A 20,855-nucleotide genomic window follows, 5' to 3' on the forward strand; every position below is an offset into this window, starting at 1 on the left:
ATCTTTGGCCAGTAAAAATCTTTCCATTCTAACTTTCCAATGATCATATTCTTCCACAACTAGCAATGGGGCATGTGTAGGGCCACCCACGCTATTTGCGATTTGCGTAGAAAGCATTTGCTGAGGATTAGAAACAACCATTTAAGTCACGATGTCTTCAAGCTAAAGTGGTATATAGAAGAACTTTTATCCTTATCACAGAAATTGTTGAAATACCAAGGTAAATTCAAGCCAACTATAATCTGATCTGATGGATTCAAAGGACAACCGGTCAAGCTCTGATACCAATTGTGAGAACAAGATTGATGCGCAAGGACAAGGTTTGAAAACTCAAACCTTTAGTGAATGCTTGAGATCAATGTTTGCTTGCTAATCGAAGTTCAAGTCAAAACTGGAAAGACCAATCAAGTCTTAGATAATAAGATCAACAAATGATCAAGACATTAATTTAAGAATGAGAATAAAAGATTAAGGTAAAGTTAATAAATGAAGAACAAGAAGAATGTTTTAAATATGATAGAGTCAATGCCAAAGGTGATTAAAAGATCCGTACTTAACTTGTATTGAATGCTCCTTTATAGAGGACAATATGATACAGTGAATTAACAAAGTAACTTACATAGGACCGGACAATAGAACTATTTCTAACATTCTGATTGTCTAATATAACAAAAGATTGAATCCAATGAAATGTTACATCAATACAAGGATGATAAATGACAAAAGACAAAATAGCATTCTTCCAGATCAACATGCATTTTGGACATTATGATCACTCCGGAATGCGTTCCTCTTCCTCTTCAAAATACTCTTCAGCTCCGGACAGGTTCCGGACCACTCTTTCCTTTGGAACCAACACCCTTCTGAATATGTACTTAGGATTGCTAGAGGTTCACTTTCAGGTTCCAACAGGTTTAGCTATACAAGACAAGTTTTCTATAAATCTCCGGTAATAGCTAGCCAGTCCCAAAAATTAGTGAACCTCTGTTGGGGTCTTGGGTACCTCCCAAGTATTTACCGCTTCGATCTTGAAAGGGCCGACATGAATACCTCTACTGCTTACAACATGCCCAAGAAAGTGTACTTCCCTTATCCAAAATCCACACTTAGAGAATTTTGTGTACAACTTTTCTTTTCTTAAAAGCTCTAGGATGACTCGAAGATGTTTCCCATTGATATGTGCCTAATTAAATATATATTTAATGCATATTTCTATAACTTTTAGCAATAATTTTGTTTAATATGGAAAAAAGATACTATGTTTTAATTTTGTTTTGTAGCTGCAAAGACCTGCTCAGGATAAAAAGGAAGCATACGAGGAGTTGTAAGAAGGAAACAGGAGCAAAGACAAAAGAAAAGAAGAAAAAGTCTGAAGACCACGTCGTGGCACCTTAACTGCGGTGTGGTGATTGGAAGAATCGTGACCCTGATGCTTACATGGTAATTACGGGATTTACTCAAAAACCACGTCGTTGTGGCGGTGAACCACGACCTGGAGGTCATATTTCCACAAATATAAAGTCTTGGTCATGAGGTCGAATTTGGGGGGATGCATTTGGTTCTTTGAGGTTATTTACGACTAACAAACCATTAGAAACCTAGAGGAAGTCGAAATTCAAGTGAAGCTCAAGGATTAAAGAAGACTTAGAAGATATTCAACATTGATCTAGTTGGTTTCCTTATTGAACTTATGTCTAGGTTATTTTACTTAGATCTAATGTATTTTTCTACTATAATGAGAGGCTAATCACCTTTTACTTCTGTTTGGTGAAGATCAGGTTGAAACTTATGTGTTCATTTCAATTATTGGATGATTATTATTAGTTTTACTTGTTTTTTATATAAATAAACCCTAGCATGCTTTGGTTCTAGTTTATATTGCTTATAAATCAGATTTTGTGTGTTGATTGACCATATTAATTGCATGAATATATCTCCTAATTGTTTATGACCATTAAGTAGTTAGAGCTAGGATTAATCACATCTTAGATAAAAGTAATCAAAGCTAATAACTTCAACTATGTTAGAGAGCATAATTAGTATTAATTTGTGCTTGGTTGCTCAACTTGACCATAGAAGAGTAACTATTATCATTCATAGTTCAATTGTGCTATTATCGATTTAGTGTTTAACTTGAGCATGACCATTGCCTTGTCATGCATAAATTGATAGGCCCAGTAATTTAACCATAAGAGCTAGATAATTGGTAATGAATATAATATATCCACTAGAAATCAACCATAGGAGAAAGTGAAATTGGATCTAGACAAAAGTATTCTCTTAATTCATGAAGTTGCTTTGTTTTTGTTGCTTGCTTTTTCTTAGTTGATAGTAAGTTATTCGGATCTTGCAAAATCATTAAAAACCCCCCCAATCATAGTATGTTTAATAGTATAATTAGAAGTAGTTAATTTTACTAATTAAATTTTATTCCCTGTGATTGACACCCGACTTACCTTAGCTATACTATAATCTGACTAGTTACACTTTTGAGTGGTGCGTAGTTAGTAAAAGTTTGTTAGGTTATAAATTTAAAACTAAATAGGTACTTATGTGCACATCAAAGTTTTTTGCACCATTTCCGGGGAACGACATATTTGATTTATATTTTAATTTTTTTGGTTATTCGATCCTTTTTTGTGGGGTAAAAACCACAAAAAGTTACTTTGGTTCCATTTGTTTATTTTAGTTTTTCACTAAAATCCAACCACATCGTGGTCTCGCTTCTGTTAGATATTTAATTAATGATTTTTATTCCTTTTATGCATTCTTGTTTTGCTTTTGTTTTATTTCATTGATTTATGAACAGAGGATCTAAAACTCCTATTGTTCCTCTAATTCAAGACCCAAAATCCGCTTTCCATAAGCAGAAAGACAAGAAAGCCAACGAGTCAACAAGCAATTCTCAATCGAAGAGAGGATTTGAAAGCTTCGAGAGGACGCTTGATAAAAAGGGAATTGGATACGAGCTAGAATCATCTACCGAAGGAAGTTCAGACGAGGAAGAGATAAAGGTTTAGGTTGAAGAGATGGTGGATATTATGAGAATGGCAATAGGAGACTACAAGAAAAGGATAAGTGAAGAACATGGAACAGGTCTAGTTCCACTTGAGATGCCAACCAAGAGAAGTTTTGAGCTCAACGGACACATTCTATCCATGCTCAAGGACATACCTTTCGCATGGAAAGAGTATGAAGATGCTTTTAAGCACACTGATGAGGTCAAAGACATTGCCAACTACTTTCATGTTCCTAATGTGACAAGGAATCCGTTTTACAAAGGAAACATCCGGTCACATTTACTGGTGAGGCTAAGGTATGGTTGAAATCTCTTGCACCTGGATCCATCACTACATGGGCTAATCTTCATGATGCTTTCATTTAGCAATTTAGTCCACCTTTGAAGATCTTAAAGCTCAAAAAGAAGATTGCTAACTTCTAATAAGGGGTGGCAGAGTCACTGTATGAAGCTTGGGAATGATACAAGGGCTTGTTAACAAGTTGACGTCAACATGACTTGAATGTTCAACAAGAAGTTTCCATCTTCTATGATGGAGTGAATGTAACTACTAGACAACTTCTTGACTCACAAGGGCCTATGAAAAAGAAGGAGTCGGTAACTATTAAAGAATTGATTGAAGAGTTTGAAAAGCACTCCTTAGAGTACCAAAATCCACGAGATGATGTTACAAGAGGAAAAGGAGATGGAGGGAACACGAATATTGGTGTAATTATAGCTACGCTAGACTCTATGGAAAGGTAAATGACAAAGTTATATTAATCAATCCATGCCATAAGAGTTGGTTATGACAATTATAGTGGTCCACACTTAACCAAGGATCGTGATTTGGATGAAATGGGAATAAGAAGGTGCAAGTGTTCTATTTAAGTGGTGACAAGTATGATGAATGTTAGAGAAAGCCTAAGAAGGGGTGGTTACCTTGTGAAGAATACAAGAAATAGAAAGATGAGAAGTATAGACAAACAGGGAGAGGATTCTATGAAAAATAGCAACCACCACCTGAAAAGAAGATAGATTTCGAGTCGGTACTCCATAGATTTATGGAAGCATCTGAAAAGATCCATAATATGTCACACCCCAAAACCAGAACGGCAGAAAGGTTCGGGGGTAGATGATGTCATGCACAGTATCATAACAACGAGTATAATAGTGACCAAAGTAAACATAACCATCATAGATATAATTTAAAAGGTTATATTATTTCAAATGAGTTACATGTTTCCAAATAAATTAGAATATGATGACAAAATGATTTTTTAACCGACGCCTTAGCGTCTCGTCCTCAAAATCTGATGGTTACCTATTTTAGTGATTTCTAGAGAATACAAATAGTTTTGAAAGAGTATCAACAATTAAGTTGGTAAGTTCATAAGAGTTTTGTATGATAAAATATACTGTTTTTCCTTGTAAAATGATAGGGTCTATTTTTACAGAAAATATGATATTTTCCTTTAAAATGAATTGTAGTCTTAGTCACCTCAACACCGATATGTATAAGCTTTCTGTGCTTAAAATCTGTATTACGTAGTTTTGCTTTACATAAAACCATTTAAGTATATGTTTTCCTAAAATGCCCATTGTATTGTAAAAATAGCATACTGTAGTTTTATCTAGATAAAATCAGTTAATTGTTTGTTAGCCCCGTAAACTAAATGTATTGTTAATACCCCATGTGAGTTATTATAACCATGCTAGAAACTAGTTGGCCTATGATGACGTTCTTCAGGCGTCAGAATGTTATGATATTTGTCACCCCAGACCTACCAGTGTAACTGTAGCTAACAGTTTAGGTGCGGGATTGTCAGTCCTGTATAGATCTATACACAAGTATCACACTCTCCCTACAAGAGATTCTGGTTTATAATACAGAACATAAGTTACGTACTTAAAAGTACGGTGAAGCCAAATGTCTCACAACATTTGTATCAATAGGTTTACGTATGAAAAATCCCTTTTTCTTGTAAATGTATGTATTACCCTTTCATAGTGCTTATATAATGTAAAAATGATTCTATTTTTATATAATTATTTTATTGTCCGAAAAGAGTAAAATAGCGTGAATATTCCTCAACGTATACTTACTATAGTTTGTAAATGTATGTTCCTTCGAAATGAAAACCTTTGCGTTTTAACAACTTTGCATGTAAAAGTTTATAATTTTGGTAATAACGTTATTTTATGTATTTATCATTTTCACCTAAATGTATATAGAATATAAGAAAACATAAGTAACTGTTTGTATTTTTACACAAGTTTTCTTGTGTCTCACTTGTATCCCCCCTAAAATATACAAAAAGTCATGAAAAATGTAGGGGAATGAACTCACCTTATATGAATTTGCGGTTTGATAACAAGATGATGGTGATGATCTTTAAGTTAGAACATTTGAAGGTAGTCGTATCCTAATCTTTTTTAACACGTAATAATGTGTAAATCTGATGAGCTAACATGAATTTTTTTGTAAGAACACTAGATTAGATGAGAAATACTTACAAGAATCCTGGAATTAGCTTGGAAGATAGTCTTGTTTTTTAGAGAAATCTAGAGTGGGAAGAATGGGTTTGAAGACTTGAAAGAATATGAGGTGAAGTTGCTTGACTATGAATGAAGAATTGTAAATGAGTTTCGAATTGTGGTTTATATATGGGATAAGAGTGAAATGAAGTGACAGTGAGTTGATGTTTACATTGGTATGTGTACTTATCACGTTAGGAAGGTAATTTCAACCAATCAAGTGACACCATTTGACCACCATTTGGTAATTTCGGCCAAAATAGGGGTGATTTCGGTCAAGGCATGACCGAAATCGCCTTGTACACTCTTCAAAATGATGATTTCGGTAATGGCATCATCCAATAAAGGGTTTTCGGTCCATGTGAAGAGATTTCGGTCCTAGTGGGCCTTAAAATAGGTGCTTTCGGTCTTATGGTGTATCCATGAGGGGTGATTTCGGTCCAAGTCTTGGGGTTTTAATCGATAACAACTGAAATTTCATGCCATATGATTTCCAAAACCGAAATCCCTAAAACAGTGTAATTCATTTGACATTTGTTGACTTGAGTTGTCTTGTGTTGTCTTATATTGTCTTATGTGGTCTAATGTTGACTTATATTGACTTTTAAAGGTTTATTACCAAATGGTTTTCAAAGTATATATTTATATATTAACTTATATAAACATGCCCTTTTGCCTTTCAAAGTTCTATTGCATCAAAGTTACATTGCGAAGTCACTTGTACACGGTTATAGTTTAGACCTTGTTTGTTCTAGAAATTTTCCAGTTGTCACATCATCCCCCCTTTAGAAGGAATTTCGTCCCAAAATTAGTTCTAGAGTGGTTACTCATGAGCTATGGAAGAGATGTGGGTAGTTTTGTTTCATCTGGTCTTCTCGTTCCCATGTGAATTCAAGTCCTCGCTTAGCGTTCCAACGAACCTTTACTATTGGTATGCGGTTTTGTTTCGTCCTTTTGATCTCCTTATCCATGATTTCCACAGGTTCTTCTACGAAGCGTATACTCTCGTTTATCTTGATTTCATCGAGTGGAATTACAAGAGTTTCGTCGGACAGACATTTCTTTAGATTGGACACGTGGAAAGTGGGGTGTACGTTACTAAGTTCTTGTGGTAGTCGAAGTTTATAAGCTACCGGACCAATCCTTGCGAGGATCTTAAATGGTATGATATATCTTGGGTTCAGTTTCCCACACTTTCCAAAATGTATCATTCCCTTCCAGGGTGAGACTTTTAACAGTACGCGGTCACCAAGCTGAAATTCTAAGGGTTTGTGTCGCTTATCTGCGTAACTCTTTTATCGATCTCGAGGTACTTTCAGTCTTTCTCGAATTTGGTCTATCTTCTCTGTTGTCACCCTTATGATCTCAGGGCTGGTGAGAGTGCTGTTAGGAACTTGCCCCTTTGCTAGTTGCGTGTCACCCACTTCAGCACCGCGCAGAGGTGATCTGAACTTGCGGCCATAGAGGGCTTCGAATGGAGTAACTCCGACGCTTGTGTGATAGCTATTGTTGTATGAGAACTCGATGAGTGGTAAATGGGTATCCCAAGCATTACCAAAGTCTATCTTGCAAGCTCTCAACGTATCCTCCAATGTTTGGATAGTTCTTTCGCCCTGTCCGTCGGTCTGTGGGTGGTAGGCCGTACTCATGTTGAGTTTAGTTCCTAGGGATTTTTATTGTGATTGCCAGAACCGTGAGGTGAATCTAGTATCACTGTCAAAAATGATGGATATTGGCAGACCATGCAGTCGTATGATCTCTTTAGTGTATGTTCTGGTCAACTTCTTCCTCTTATCCGTCTTTTTATTGGTTGGAAGTGTGTGGATTTGGTCAACCTGTCTACGATCACCCAGATGGTGCAACTCCACCCATCTTCTTGGTTAACTTGGTTATGAAGTCCATGGTTATCCACTCCCACCTCCATTTGGGTATCTATGGTTGTTGCAGCAAACCCGAGGGCTTCTGATATTCTACCTTGACCTTGGCACAAGTCAGACACTTGCCTACATAGGTAGCGATTTCGGCTTTCATGATCGACCACCAATATAGTTTCTTGAGGTGTAGGTACATCTTGTTTGAATTAGGATGAACGGAGTATCGAGTCTTGTGAGCCTCGTTCATGACAAGGTCTCTGTACCCACCAAACTTCGGTGTCCAGATCCGGTTCATGAGATAACGAGATCCGTTACCCTTGATTTCAAGATTTTTATCCATTCCTCTCAAGGATTCACCCATGACATTTTTAGGTTTCAAAGCTTCCATTTGGGCTTCTTTGATCTGTGTGGACATGTGTGAATGGATAGTTATGGTCAACGACTTTACTCGACGGCCCGAGTATTCCTTTCGGCTGAGGGCATTGACTACTACATTGTCCTTCCCTAGATGATAACGAATCTCACATTCATAATCATTTTGTAGCTCTACCCCATCGTCTTTGGCTCATGTTGAGCCCTTTTTGGTTGAGGATGCGCTGGAGACTTTTATGGTCCGTGAAGATTGTGCACTTCGTACCATAAAAGTAGTGCCTCCAGATCTTCAAAGCAAATACTACTGCTCCCAGTTCAAGGTCATGTGTTGTGTAGTTGACCTCGTGAGTCTTTAGCTGCATTGAGGCATAGGAAATGACCTTTCCTCGTTGCATAAGTACACAACCTAGCCCTTGTTGGGATGCATCGCAGTAGACGACAAAATCTTTTGTCCCTTCTTGAAGAGACGTGATTGGTGCACTGCATAGGGCTTGTTTAGCGTTTGGAAAGTAGATTCTTGCTTCTCCTCCCATTTGAAGGTTAAACATTTCCGAGTCATGTTGGTGAGGGGTTTAACAATCTTGAAGAAGTTTTGTATGAACGTTCGGTAGTAGCTAGTGAGGCCTAAGAATTAACGGATTTTTGTAGGTGTTCTTGGTGCTGCCAAACTTTCAATTGCCTTGATCTTGGAGGGATCGAAATGTATCCCTTCCTTGCTGACCACGTGACCAAGGAAGTCTACTTTCTGTATCCATAAATCACATTTCGAGAACTTAGCATATAACTTCTCCGTCCTTAATGTCTCTAATACTTTTCGTAGGTGTTGACTATGCTCTTTTTTCACTTTGTGAATAGACCAAAATGTCGTCAGTGAATACAATCACAAAATTTTCTAAGTAAGGCTGACATACACGATTCATTAAATCCATGAACACCGCGGGTGCATTTGTTAATCCGAAGGGCATTACTACAAACTCCTAGTGACCATAACGAGTTATGAATGCAGTTTTTGGAACATCTTCCTCATGGACTCGTAGTTGGTGGTACACTGACCTTAGATCGATTTTTGAAAAATAGCTTGCTCCCTAAAGTTGGTAGAACAGGTCGTCAATTCGAGGTAAAGGATATCAATTCTTGATGGTAAGTTTATTCAGTTCTCGGTAATCGATACATGTAGAATGATCCATCCTTCTTTTTCACAAATAGGACTGGTGCTCCCCAAGGCGAGAAGCTTGGTCTAAAGAATCCTTTGGTTAGTAATTCGTTCAATTGGCTAGATAATTCTTGCATTTTGGCTGGTGCTAAAAGATATGGGGATTTGGCTACAGGGGTGGCTCCGGGAATTAGGTCGATTCGAAATTCGACTTGTCGCGCAGGTGGTACTCTTGGAAGGTCTTCTAGGAATACATCAGGAAAGTTATAGACTTCGGATATATCTTTGATGTCTTTCACTTCTTGTTTCTTATCCACCACGTGAGCGAGGAAGGCATGGTATTCCTTGCGTAGATATTTTTGTGCATTGACACAAGAGATGATTTGTAGCTTTGCGCCGGGTTTGTTGCCATAAATGACGAGGGTTTCATTACTTGGAAGATTAAGGAAAACAACCTTTTTGTAACACATGATATCGGCACGGTAAAGACTTAACCAATCCATGCCAATAATGACATCAAAGCTTCTTATAGTGATCAACATTAGATTGATTTGGAAGGAATGTTTGTTTAGGGTTAGAGTGCATCCTATGTACATATCGTTAGTGCTTTCAGTTTTACCATTTTCCATTTCTACTGGAACATTTCATTGAGTGATTGTGGTTTTTGATTGAGTATGTGCTTAAATTTGTGGCTTACGAAACTCCTCTCCGCTCCACTATTGAAAAGTATGCATGCATATGAGTTATTGAGTAGAAATGTACCGGTAACCACCGTAGGGTCTTTGACTGCTTCTTCGTGCCTTATGGATAAAACTCTTCCCACATTGCCAATTTTAGTGTTTCCTGCCTTTGGGCACTCTCTTTTGAAATGTCCGGTCTCCGCACAGCTGTTGCAGGCTCGACTTACCTCGACATTGGCAGTCTGGCTGATTTGTTAGGCTAGCCTCTTAGAGAAACGGGTTGTATGCCCCTTTTTGTTGCAATTGTTGCAGTGCATTTCCCGACAAGCGCCTGTGTGGTGAAAGTTGCACTAGTTGCATTTGGTTAAGTTCCCAACATATTGTCTCAATGGCGTTGGAGTGGCAGGGGTAGTGGCAGCGTGAACAACAACAATTTGTTGTTTCTTGGCGGGGTCGTGTGCCGGTTGGTTCTTCTTTTTATTCCAGAACATTCTTTTATTGTCCCCCCATTTCATTTTCTCGGGGACAGGGGCCATTATGCTTTGGTGGACTCCGTGATCAATGAGTCTCTGGGCAAAGAGTTTGGCACTGTCAAAAGTAATTGGTTTTGAAGCTAACACATTCCATTGAATCTAGGTAGATAGTCCCCAGATGTATCTCTCCACCTTTTTACTCTCCGGGGTGACCATCCCGGGACACAATACTGCTAGATCACTAAATCTGGCAGTATAGGCTGCGATGTTAGAGCTTGTCATTTTGAGGTTCCATAGCTCCTGTTCCAGCTTTTTCACTTCGCCCCTTAGGCAATACTTTCCCAACATTAAAATCTTCAAGTCCTCCTAGCTCATCGAATTAGCCACTAGGAGGATCAATGACTTGACATGGCCATTCCACCAGTTAAGGGCCTTATCAGAGAAAGTGCAAGCTGCAAATTTGACTTTGCTTGTTTTGGGGCATGCACAAATTTTGAAGTCTGATTCAGTTTTCTCGAACCATTGCATTAGAGTGATGACACCTCCGCTTCCATTGAAGGATTTGGGTTTGCCATTAGTGAAGTCTTTGTAGGAACATTCGCTTGAGCATCCCTGACTGTCTCCCTAGTTAGAATTTGTTGTGCCATTTCCTGCCCCACTGGTAGCATTGGTGCTGATTTGTGACATGGCGGCCGGTACAACGGCTCTTACAGCAGCCTGGAAAACGACATGGTCAAATTGTGGAGGTGGTGGTGCTGCTATGGTGTTGTTGAAATGCTTGTTAGATTTTCACGGTGGCATTCTTCTACCATAAGGTTAAAGACAAAATGATGGTAAGTCAGTAGTAGTTATAAGTCGGATGTCATTGAACTATATCGGTTCTATATGTATTGTGTTCCGAGTTTAAACTATTTGTAAGCAATTCATAATAGAAGTCTATGTAAAATAAACTTATGGATTTTAATAATGACGCCTCAAATGAAAATCTATGACTTAATCCATAACAGATCCTTCTAGAATCACTTGGTGTATACAAGTTATATATAATTAAGATTGAATAGACCATCGAATAAGTGGTTCTACCCTAAGCCCACAACCAAACAAGGAACAAGATTTAAACTAGAACCATAAGTCCTAAGTCTATAGGATCTCAATTATATATGACTCTGTAACATCCCATTTAAAATATAATAATTAAATAATAAACCCGAAACCTCGAGAAGTAATTATTATTATTATTTAATATTATTATAATCTAAAACCAAATAATCAAATAATAATTAGCTGGGAGTTGGTTTCGGTAAACCTAATGACAAGATTTGAATCTCCAGGGGTTAAAGTGTAATTTTGGGATCTATTTTGAAAAGGATTTTAGAAGTCGGGGTGTGTTTGGTATCATTTGGACTTCTATTGAATAGATTATTGGGGGTAGGGACTAAATGGTAAATTCTGGACTTAAGTTGAAAAGGGTTTTGTTTAGGAGGAGCTGTTTGGTAAGTTTGAGGGTTGAGAGGAAAAGAATTTATGGGGAGGGACTGAATATGGAAATATGGACCAAAGTTGTATGAGGACACGGGATATACCCGGTGACCCCCTCCCGATCGTTTCCTAGAAACAAACCCTAAGCCTCATAGATCAGCCGCCGCTACCCTTGGTACACCTCCAGCCGTCACTGGTCACTGACGATCTCTGCTATCACAGCTCCGCCATCGGAACCGTCGTGTACAACCGGGATGGCCGCCAAAGATTGACAACTGAGCTAAGATTATTGTTACAGGAGTCATATGCGACCAGAAAACTGCTGGTAAGGGTCATCTGCCACCTCTCCCTATCCTCTCCTTCGCCATTCTCGGTGAGTCAACTTCGTGTACGTCAAATCCTGCCATCGGTGGCTCTATTGTAACGACCCCATTTTACAATTTTTTTTTCCATTTTTCAATAATAAAAACATTTGCATAAACCATAAAATCCCAAAATCATTTGTTTTGAAATTCACATTCATTACATCATTATCATATTTTAAAAACATCAGAGTGTCCCAAAAGACACTAGGAAGGTAGAGATAGAGTACACATTACGCCATTACTCCTTGCCATTTCCTTTGGGCTCAGATGTACCTAAAACAAATCCACAAACGGTAAGCTTGAAAGCATAGTGAGTTCCCCAGAGCACACCTACACAAACACGTATAACATAACATGCTAGCTAAACATCTAATCATAACACATAAACCATACATGCCAATCACATAAGGAAGCCCTGGACACCCTCCAGGGTCTTACTCCGGGTGCCATGGGAACCCCCATATGGTCTTAGCCCAATGCCCCGGGAACCCCCCGAGGTCTTTGACCTAGGATGCCACGGAAACCCTCCAAGGTCTTATACCTAAGTGCCTCAGGAACCCCCCTGAGGTCTTCCATACGGACACCATCACTTAACATATCAAATCACATGATGTCTAACACATGTATCATAATCACATAATGGGCCAGCCGTGGTGCCTTATACACATTGGTATGGTGAGGAGACTCACCTTTTTCTGCTAAATACAATAGTTGCTCTTTTAACAGTCCAAAACCTCCCAAGCTGAATGATAATATTAATCGATGTTAGAACTTTGGTTAATCAAGAGAACCCAGCTCGCCAACCCTTCCATAAGGCCTAATGTGCATCCTTTGCTAATGGGCCCAAAGCCCAAGCCCAAAATCCGTAATGGACTTCTTGGCCCAATAAAGGCCCAACACTAATTCCATCGCTCGCAATAATTATATGACTCATAATTCCCAAATTATACCAAGCCCAATAATCAAATGAGGCCCAATTAACCTAAGGGCCCAAAACAGGTGCGACCCATCTGCATTGCGTACGCTCGACGTACCATCTTGTTACGCGCAACGTATTGGGACATGGGACTACGCCTCGTGTACAATGAGTTACGCCTAGCGTATCCTCAGTTTAAGTACTTTCCCCATTAAGTGCTTAATACTCTAGTCCTTTACGTCCAAAAGCCAGATCTAACTCTGTAAAGATGTCCTAAGGCATAAAGTTGGTACCTTTATGCCTTTACATGACTCATACACCCCCAACTTCTCCTTTAAGACCTTTCCAAGGTCTTTAACCCATGCATGAGGCCAAACCTCTCATCAAGCATCCATTTTATGGTACTAGAGGACCAAAGGACCTCAGATATGTTTACTCCTTCTCCTAGAGTTGCTTAACTCACAAGAAGGTACAAAATCATCCAAAAAAAGGACCAAACAAGAAACCCTAGCTAGATCTAGAGATTAAGATGGAAAGGTGCAAGCTTTATACCTCCAGAAGCTTTGCAAGATGACTAAGATGCAGGATCTTGAAGCACCAACTCGTTCCAAGCTTGTGGAACCACCTCTTTTTCTTGGAATGGACACTAAAAGAGTCACAAAGCACTTCTCTAAGCTCAAAATGGTCTCACACAAGTTCTCTGGAGTATAAGGGCATTCTAAGGCAGTGGAGGCTCTCTAGGGCTAAGTCCAAGGGACTTAAGGTTGCTTAAATAGGTCTCAAGTCCTTCAAATAGGGTTTTGACTCCCTGATGTGTACGCCCGGCGTACCCTCATGTATGCCCAACATACGTGAGACTCCTCCGCGATCAATCATGTAGAGTACGCTAAGAGTACCCAAAGGTACGACCAACGTACTCGAGGGACCAACTATGCTCATAAAAAAATCTTAAGGGTCCAAGACATACCAGATATAGGGTGTTACACCTACGGTCGCCGTTTCTGCTGTTCCAGCCTCCTCAGCCACCTAGTCGGTGGTTGGGAGCTGTTATATCATATCTGCAAGAGATGGAGCTGCTATTAGAACCTGGAAAGGTTGTGGGAGCATGTTTGGCTAGAGAAAACTCAAGAAAAACCCACCATGGATGGAAACCATGGTGGCCGCCACCATGTCGTTCTTTTCTGCCGCCACCAGCCACCATGCGAAGGTGGCTGTGTGCATGATTGGTTGTGTCTATGTCCATTTTCGTAACGTTATTGATGTGTAGGTTTTTATTGGCCAGGAACTGAAAGGAAAACTCATCTCCGCCACTTGTTGCCGCTGTTCCGCCGCTTGCTGCCATTTTACCGTCGCCACCAGTCACCGTGGGAGGTGGTTGTGTGTGTGTTGTACATGTATTTAGGTGTGTGTACTGCTGTTGTATTGCGTGGAGCGTATGTGTGTTTATTTTGGTATAAAGCACTGTAATATGTAATTAGAAAGTAGAAGAATGAAAAGAAACTCAAAAGCCACCACCGTAAGGTGGTGGCTGCCACCTCCTGCCGCCACCAGCCGCCGTGTTGGGTGGCGGTGTGCCTCGTTTGCGTTTTGGACTCGTTTGGGATGTTTGGACAAGGCGAATAAAACCCTAATGGGCCTAAAAAATCCTAATGGGTGCAATGAAGCCCTAATTATTCAAAAGACCTAGCTATTGGGCCTATTGGGCTAAAATGGGGTTGTAAATCCTAATTAGGGTTAGAAAACCCTAATATTAGATTTATGGGCCGTGGACTTATTGGGACCCACTTTTGGGCCATTGGAATGGAGTTATGAATTACACCCAATCACATTGTACGCTTATCTAGTAGATTGGATGTTACTATGTTGTTATGATCTGTTAGATCAGTTTGTTTGTCTATAGAATGTTATTAGCTGATATATGTGCACATGTTTAACTAGTGGTTGAGGCTTATCTATTTTGTGCGAGAGCCAACATGCCTGGGCATTCCAACCTGATGGTTATGGGTCGTGAGTATTCCATCCCGAGGATGACTGGACTCGTAGTATGTGGGCATTCCAACCCGATGGTTGTGGGCGAGGGTATTCCATCCCGAGGATGACTGAACCCATTGTATATATACTGGCATTCGAACCTGGGGTATTCCATCCGGATGGACGCCTAGACTCGGAGGTTGATTGGGCATGGGGTATTCCAACCCGATGCTTGATTGGACCCATAGTAAGTGGTTTGTGATTATATGTGTATCGTTGTGTGTATGGGTACTTTGGGGGAACTCACTAAGCTTTGTGCTTACAGTTTTAGTTTATTATTTCAGGTACATCAGATGATCGCGGAAAGACAAAGGTGTGATCATACAGATCCTCACATTTATGTTTATGTTTCTGGGATACACTGTTATTAAACTATTTTGAAAATATTTTGTAATAATTAATGGCTTTTGGACGTTTGAAAAAGTTTTAAATTGGCTTGAATTTTATGGGTGTTACAAGTTGGTAGCAGAGCCTTGGTTTGAGTGAATTGGTGGAACACTCGTGTGATTCCAGTCTCAAATCAAGGAAAAGATTTTCAAATGGTTTTCAAAAATAATAATGGAGGACGCAAGTGTACAATCAGTCGGAGCCAGTAAGTAGACCCAAAAATACCATACAGTTATTTAATATTGTGATATGTTAGAACAACATGCTACTACTAGGTTATGGATCTTCAAAAATTGCATCATAGAATTGCCTGATTACATGATGCCTGCTAGCCTAGGGTGTTCCTTATATGAAATTGAGATCATTACTATAGTTGCCCAGTGTATGCATTGTAAGTTATACATAATTAAGATCTTATTGGCTGAGAATATTTGGTTTATCTCTCTTTCCTATTCCTTGTTTGGTTGTGGACTTATAGTAGGACTGAGTATTCGGATGTCTATGGGGTCTAACGTTATGTATGGCTAGCATACACGAGTGTTGTAGCGTTGGTGGAAGTTTCATGGGTGGGTTGTGTGATGCCAGGAGGCCAGTTACGAGATATTTTTCATTCCTATAGGAGTGAGGATTGAGTGCTCACTATGATTATGTATATTGTTAGGTAGTTGTGATGATACTTGAGACAAATATGGGTAGGTGTGGAAGGTAATATGGGGTCGTACTACTGAGAGCACATGACCCATATGCGTAGCAAGGAAGTCACAACCCCTAGGGTTGGGTTGGGAGTTTGTACCCTATCATTATATGGATTATCAGAGATCTTTCTGGTGTCTTACCAAAAGGGTGGTTAAGAGACGTCTTGAGACCGGATCCAGGTTAGGATCAGAAGCTAGCAGCTAGGACATGCCAACATTGTCAGAGAACCGTGTCAGTGAGATCATCTGATAGGAGGTGATTGGGGATTGTCCGGGGACAGTTTTCGGAGATGTTTGGGTCTATTACGGCCATCATGGTTGAGTATTTCGATGAGCGCTATGCAGCCATTACCGAGATGGCTGCCACATCAGCTACATCAGCTGTAACAACGACAAGGGGAGGAGTTGGTCGAGCTTTCCAATACATGTACTTGTTACTGGGAGATATTCTGACGAGAAGAGGGCTGCAGTTACTTGGGATCAGTGAGATATTTTGTACTCGTTACATTCCGCGGGTTGAATGGGAGAGTCTAGCACATGAGATTATAGATTTGAGGCTTCGAGGGTTTTGCTCGAGGTCGGAATGTGAGTCGCGGGGACTCCAGAAAGGAGTAATGATTATGTTCAGCTGGGGTCTTGCAGCTGGAAGTGGAATGGTTAATGATTGATTGGATTGTCATTTTATAGGGAAAGGATTTTTCCCTTTCAGTTTTCGAGCTCGAAGGATTGAGCAGGCTTGTGACCCAGGATCAGGTTGTATTCCAGCTCAGGGGTCATTTGGTTGTATGGATAGGCAACATTATTTCAGCTCCGGTGAGCGCAGGTGGGTTGACGTAGCATAAGTAATTGTGAGGTCCATTTTGCCTTAGATCTCTTGTATCAGGTGGTAATGATTTATTATGCGACCTATTGCACTTTTAGGATTGTAGACAATGTCTTGGAAGTAGTTGTAGCCCGGTTTAGGGCAGAGGTTACGTTAGCTACTACAATTTAATTATGGACGATTTAGCTGGTGAGTGAGTCAGGGGGCGAACCTTGAATGAAATGATTTCTAGAGCCCGAGAGTGGGAGACTTGTTTGGAGCATCTTGGGAAGAAGGGTATTATGTGGGAGGTCTACGAAAAGGGTCCCACAGGATGGTTATTCAACATTGTCAGGATTCAATGGTTTTAGTAACCGTTATTGATTGGTGGATGAAGGCGCTAAAGGAAGTAGCTCGTTGATGAGGTATTAGTTGGACCATCTACCCTTTGGTTTTAAAGATTGAGTGTGGGATCATTCAGGCATTAGAGACTGTCGGTTTCACTAGTATTCAGGAAGTGTTCATCTAGTTCTTAGAAGTGTGTGATCATTTGGGATTGGCTAGTACCGGAGCACTAGTTGGAAAGAGATGGTTGTCATCGGATCGATCGTCAGAAAGTTAGAAGGATTGGGAATTCTCCAATTTTCATGTATCGTGAAGAATTAGTCGAAGCTAAGTGGGGGAGAATCGTCCCGGAATGCAAAAGCAGGAGCAGTTTTGAAACTGGATAAGTTTCACATCCCGACAGGGAGAGAGGAGGAATAAGTGGTTGTTTGGTTTGATGGTTGTGTGAGTTGGGAGTTCGGTAAAACTCCCTAGCATGGGAATCACATCTTCACGGTACTTGATAGCAGAATTTGGGGAATCAGGTTGGGATTCTAGCCATGAATTAAGTTCAATTGTGTGTTAGGTTGAGTGCGTGTTCGACCAATATGGAAAGTGTTATAAGACTGCGGAGGTAGCCGTAGCATTCACTAGCGATCAGGTAGTATGTAAAGTGTTGTAAGACTGTGGGGGTAGCCGTAGCATTCACTAGTGATCATGTAGTATGGAAAGTGTTGTAAGACTGCGGGGGTAGCCATAAAACTCACTAGCAATCAGGTAGTATGGAAAGTGTTGTAAGACCGCGGGGGTAGCCGTAGCATTCACTAGCCACTACAAGAAAAAGTTGATTTAGCTATGGAAAAATTCCGTAGCTAAAGCATGTAATTCCGTAGGCAAACATGATTAACTACGTAAATTTCTACGACACCATTCTGTAGTAAAATTCTTTGTAGCTAAAGGATCCTTACGGAATCCGTAGGCCCTTTGATGCGGAATTTGCTACACCCCTCTTCCGTAGGAAAATAGCTACAACGATATCCGTAATAAATATGTAGCGAAGTGCCTACAAAATTTTTCGTAGGAATTATATAGCAAAATAGCTACAACAATATCCGTAGTAAATCTGTAGCGTAGTGCCTACAAAATTTTTCGTAGGAATTCTATAGCAAATTAATTACGGAACATGCCATAGCAAATCCGTAGCAAACTCACAACAGACTAACTTCGTAGAAAATATTCTATAGCAAAAGCACTACAAACTAATTTCGTAGCAACTATTTCGTAGTAAGCTCACTACAAACAAATTCCGTAACAAATATTTCATAGCAAATTCCATGACGGGGAAATTCCGTAGCAAATTCACTACTATCTACTTCCATAGCAAACAAAACATGACGGAATAACATTCGTAAAAATTCCATAGTAATTTAACTACAAAATAAATCCGTAGATAAATGAATACAAAAATAACTACAAACTAGTTCCATAGTGAAAAATGGTGACAAGATCAATTCCATAGCAAAATACAAACAAAATTTACTAGAAAATTATCTCTAAACCAACTTTCTAACAACAAACATTAGGAAAATGCAAGATAAAATAAAACAAAATTGCATAAATTCTTCATAAAAATATTGTAGCATCCAATATTTTCTTACTTTGTCCAAAACTTAAGACAAATTAATTAAAAAGTAAAAGGTAGCTACAAATAATAAACGCACAATTAAAGAAAATATCACTAGTTAATCATGTTTCTCATATCATTGATCGTGTTTCTCACTTCATCCAAGTCGACTTTTTGTTGCTCAATAGTTTCCTCTAGTTTCTGGATCTTGGCCTCAAGGTGATGTTTTTCCAAATTTGTATCCGGTGAACTGCATGCTTCAGAAGAATTTCCAGGAAAAATGGATCTTCCATATGATCCAAGCCCATAAACTCTTCTTTTACGGTCATGTCCTCCAACAGCTGTATAAAACAACTCATTTTCATCCACTTCCTCTCCTAATAGTTCCAAATACGCACGTCGAGACTCAATAAAATCCTACAATGTTATCAAGGTATTAATATACAATTTATACAAGATCTTTAATTTAATATCACCGAATTACTTAAATAAACTTACATGAACTTTTTTCGCCTTTTCATCTAGGAATGTCTTTCCGTCATGATCCTTAGTATGAGTAAACAATGTGCCTAATAAGTGAATAAAACCATAAATAATTAACCATTTACCTGAAACTCTTCCCAATAAAATTGTTTTGTCTCTTCACTTAAAGTTGCCCACTTATATCCTTTTGGGTCCACTTTATCTAGGAACGATTTTTTAATTATGTAGGAACATTTACCTGAAGGTGATAACCTACATAACAAAATAAACATCATAATGATTGTAACGTACATTTTTGATAAAAATTATGAAATTAAGCAAACTTGAACAAAATATATGAAAATTAACTACTATTTTAACTTACTCCTTTGCCTGAACTGTAATAGGTAAGCGTCCGTCTATTCGTGTTTCGTTTTGTTCATCAAGCGGTGTCGTCGGAGCTGTTCTGGATGAAGGGGTGGATGATGGAAGTGGTGTTGAAGAAGGGATTAATGATGGAGCTGCTGTGGATAAAGGTGTAGATGATGGAGTTGGTGTTGATGAAGGGGCTGATGATGGAGCTGGTGTGGATGAAGGCATTGATAGAGTACCAAACATTGGTGGGGTAGTTGTTGCCGATGTGAATGTCGTTTTGGATGCAGAGGTAGATGATGGGGCTGTTGTGGATGAAGGTGTGGATCGTGGGGCTGATATAGTACCAACTAGTGGAGGAGTAGAAGTTATCCGTGTGAATGTCTGTGTGGATGTAGTGTTGGACGCAGGCACGGGTACAGTACCAAATTGTGGGACTGTAGATGATGACAATGCAGGTATAGATGCTTCATTAGTAGACCCTTATAACAAGCGATGCATATGTTTGTGTGGCCCTGTTGGAACTCCTTTCAATGGGAATGGAGACATCTTTCCTGCTAGCTGCACCATATACATATAGTAATAGAAGTAGCCATCAAATGGGACCATTTCATTATGTTGATATTATGAGTATGTATGATGTTGGTGGAATAAATGTTCATAGAAGATGACATAGGAGGAAAGGTTGACACATGAACCGCTACTGTAATTTTATTTTAAATAGTGACCATTTTGTTATATAATTTGACTTATATGTTAGTAGATCTGTTCCAGTTATTTTATGTTACAAAAAGATATATGAAAGTAAACATATCAGGTGGATTAGAAAGCAACAATTGGCATAAACTAGTAAACATGATTAAATGTTCTATACATCAGATAACATTTTAAAATACCGAGTATCAAAATTCAACTAGAAAACAATTGTTACTACTTTTCAATAGATTCAAATAAAAAACTATTGTACTAATTATTATCCTGTCATGATCTAACACATGTTTCGTATAATATTGTTATCAAATCGCAACATCTAAATATAATTGTATAAACAAGAGAAGTCGATCAAATTTTTTTTTTATCATAACGTAAATGTCGCATAAAACAGAGAATGAGAAAAGATAAATTCAATTGGAATATACTAAACAGAAGCAACGCTGACGTAAGTAAAACTCCATTATTAATTTTATATTGCTGATAGTTATAAAAGACAGAAGACTAAGAAGAAGAGAGAAGAAACAAAAGAAAACATACCTGGAAGACGGGGGAAACACTTTGATCAGAAACACTGAAAAGACCTAGAAGACGAGAGG

General features: G+C 39.0%; 1 non-coding gene across 1 annotated transcript; it reads right to left on the reverse strand.

Annotated features, from left to right (window-relative positions):
• Positions 1–3,412: 3,412 nt before the first annotated feature.
• On the reverse strand, positions 3,413–3,519 carry LOC145103574 (small nucleolar RNA R71). Its single transcript, XR_013706658.1, has one exon. It is a non-coding gene; the product is annotated as a small nucleolar RNA R71 (small nucleolar RNA).
• Positions 3,520–20,855: the final 17,336 nt, after the last annotated feature.

Source organism: Lactuca serriola, chromosome 4, assembly GCF_051521515.1.
Source record: "Lactuca serriola cultivar US96UC23 chromosome 4, Lser_US96UC23_V15, whole genome shotgun sequence".
Classification (NCBI taxonomy): domain Eukaryota; kingdom Viridiplantae; phylum Streptophyta; class Magnoliopsida; order Asterales; family Asteraceae; genus Lactuca; species Lactuca serriola.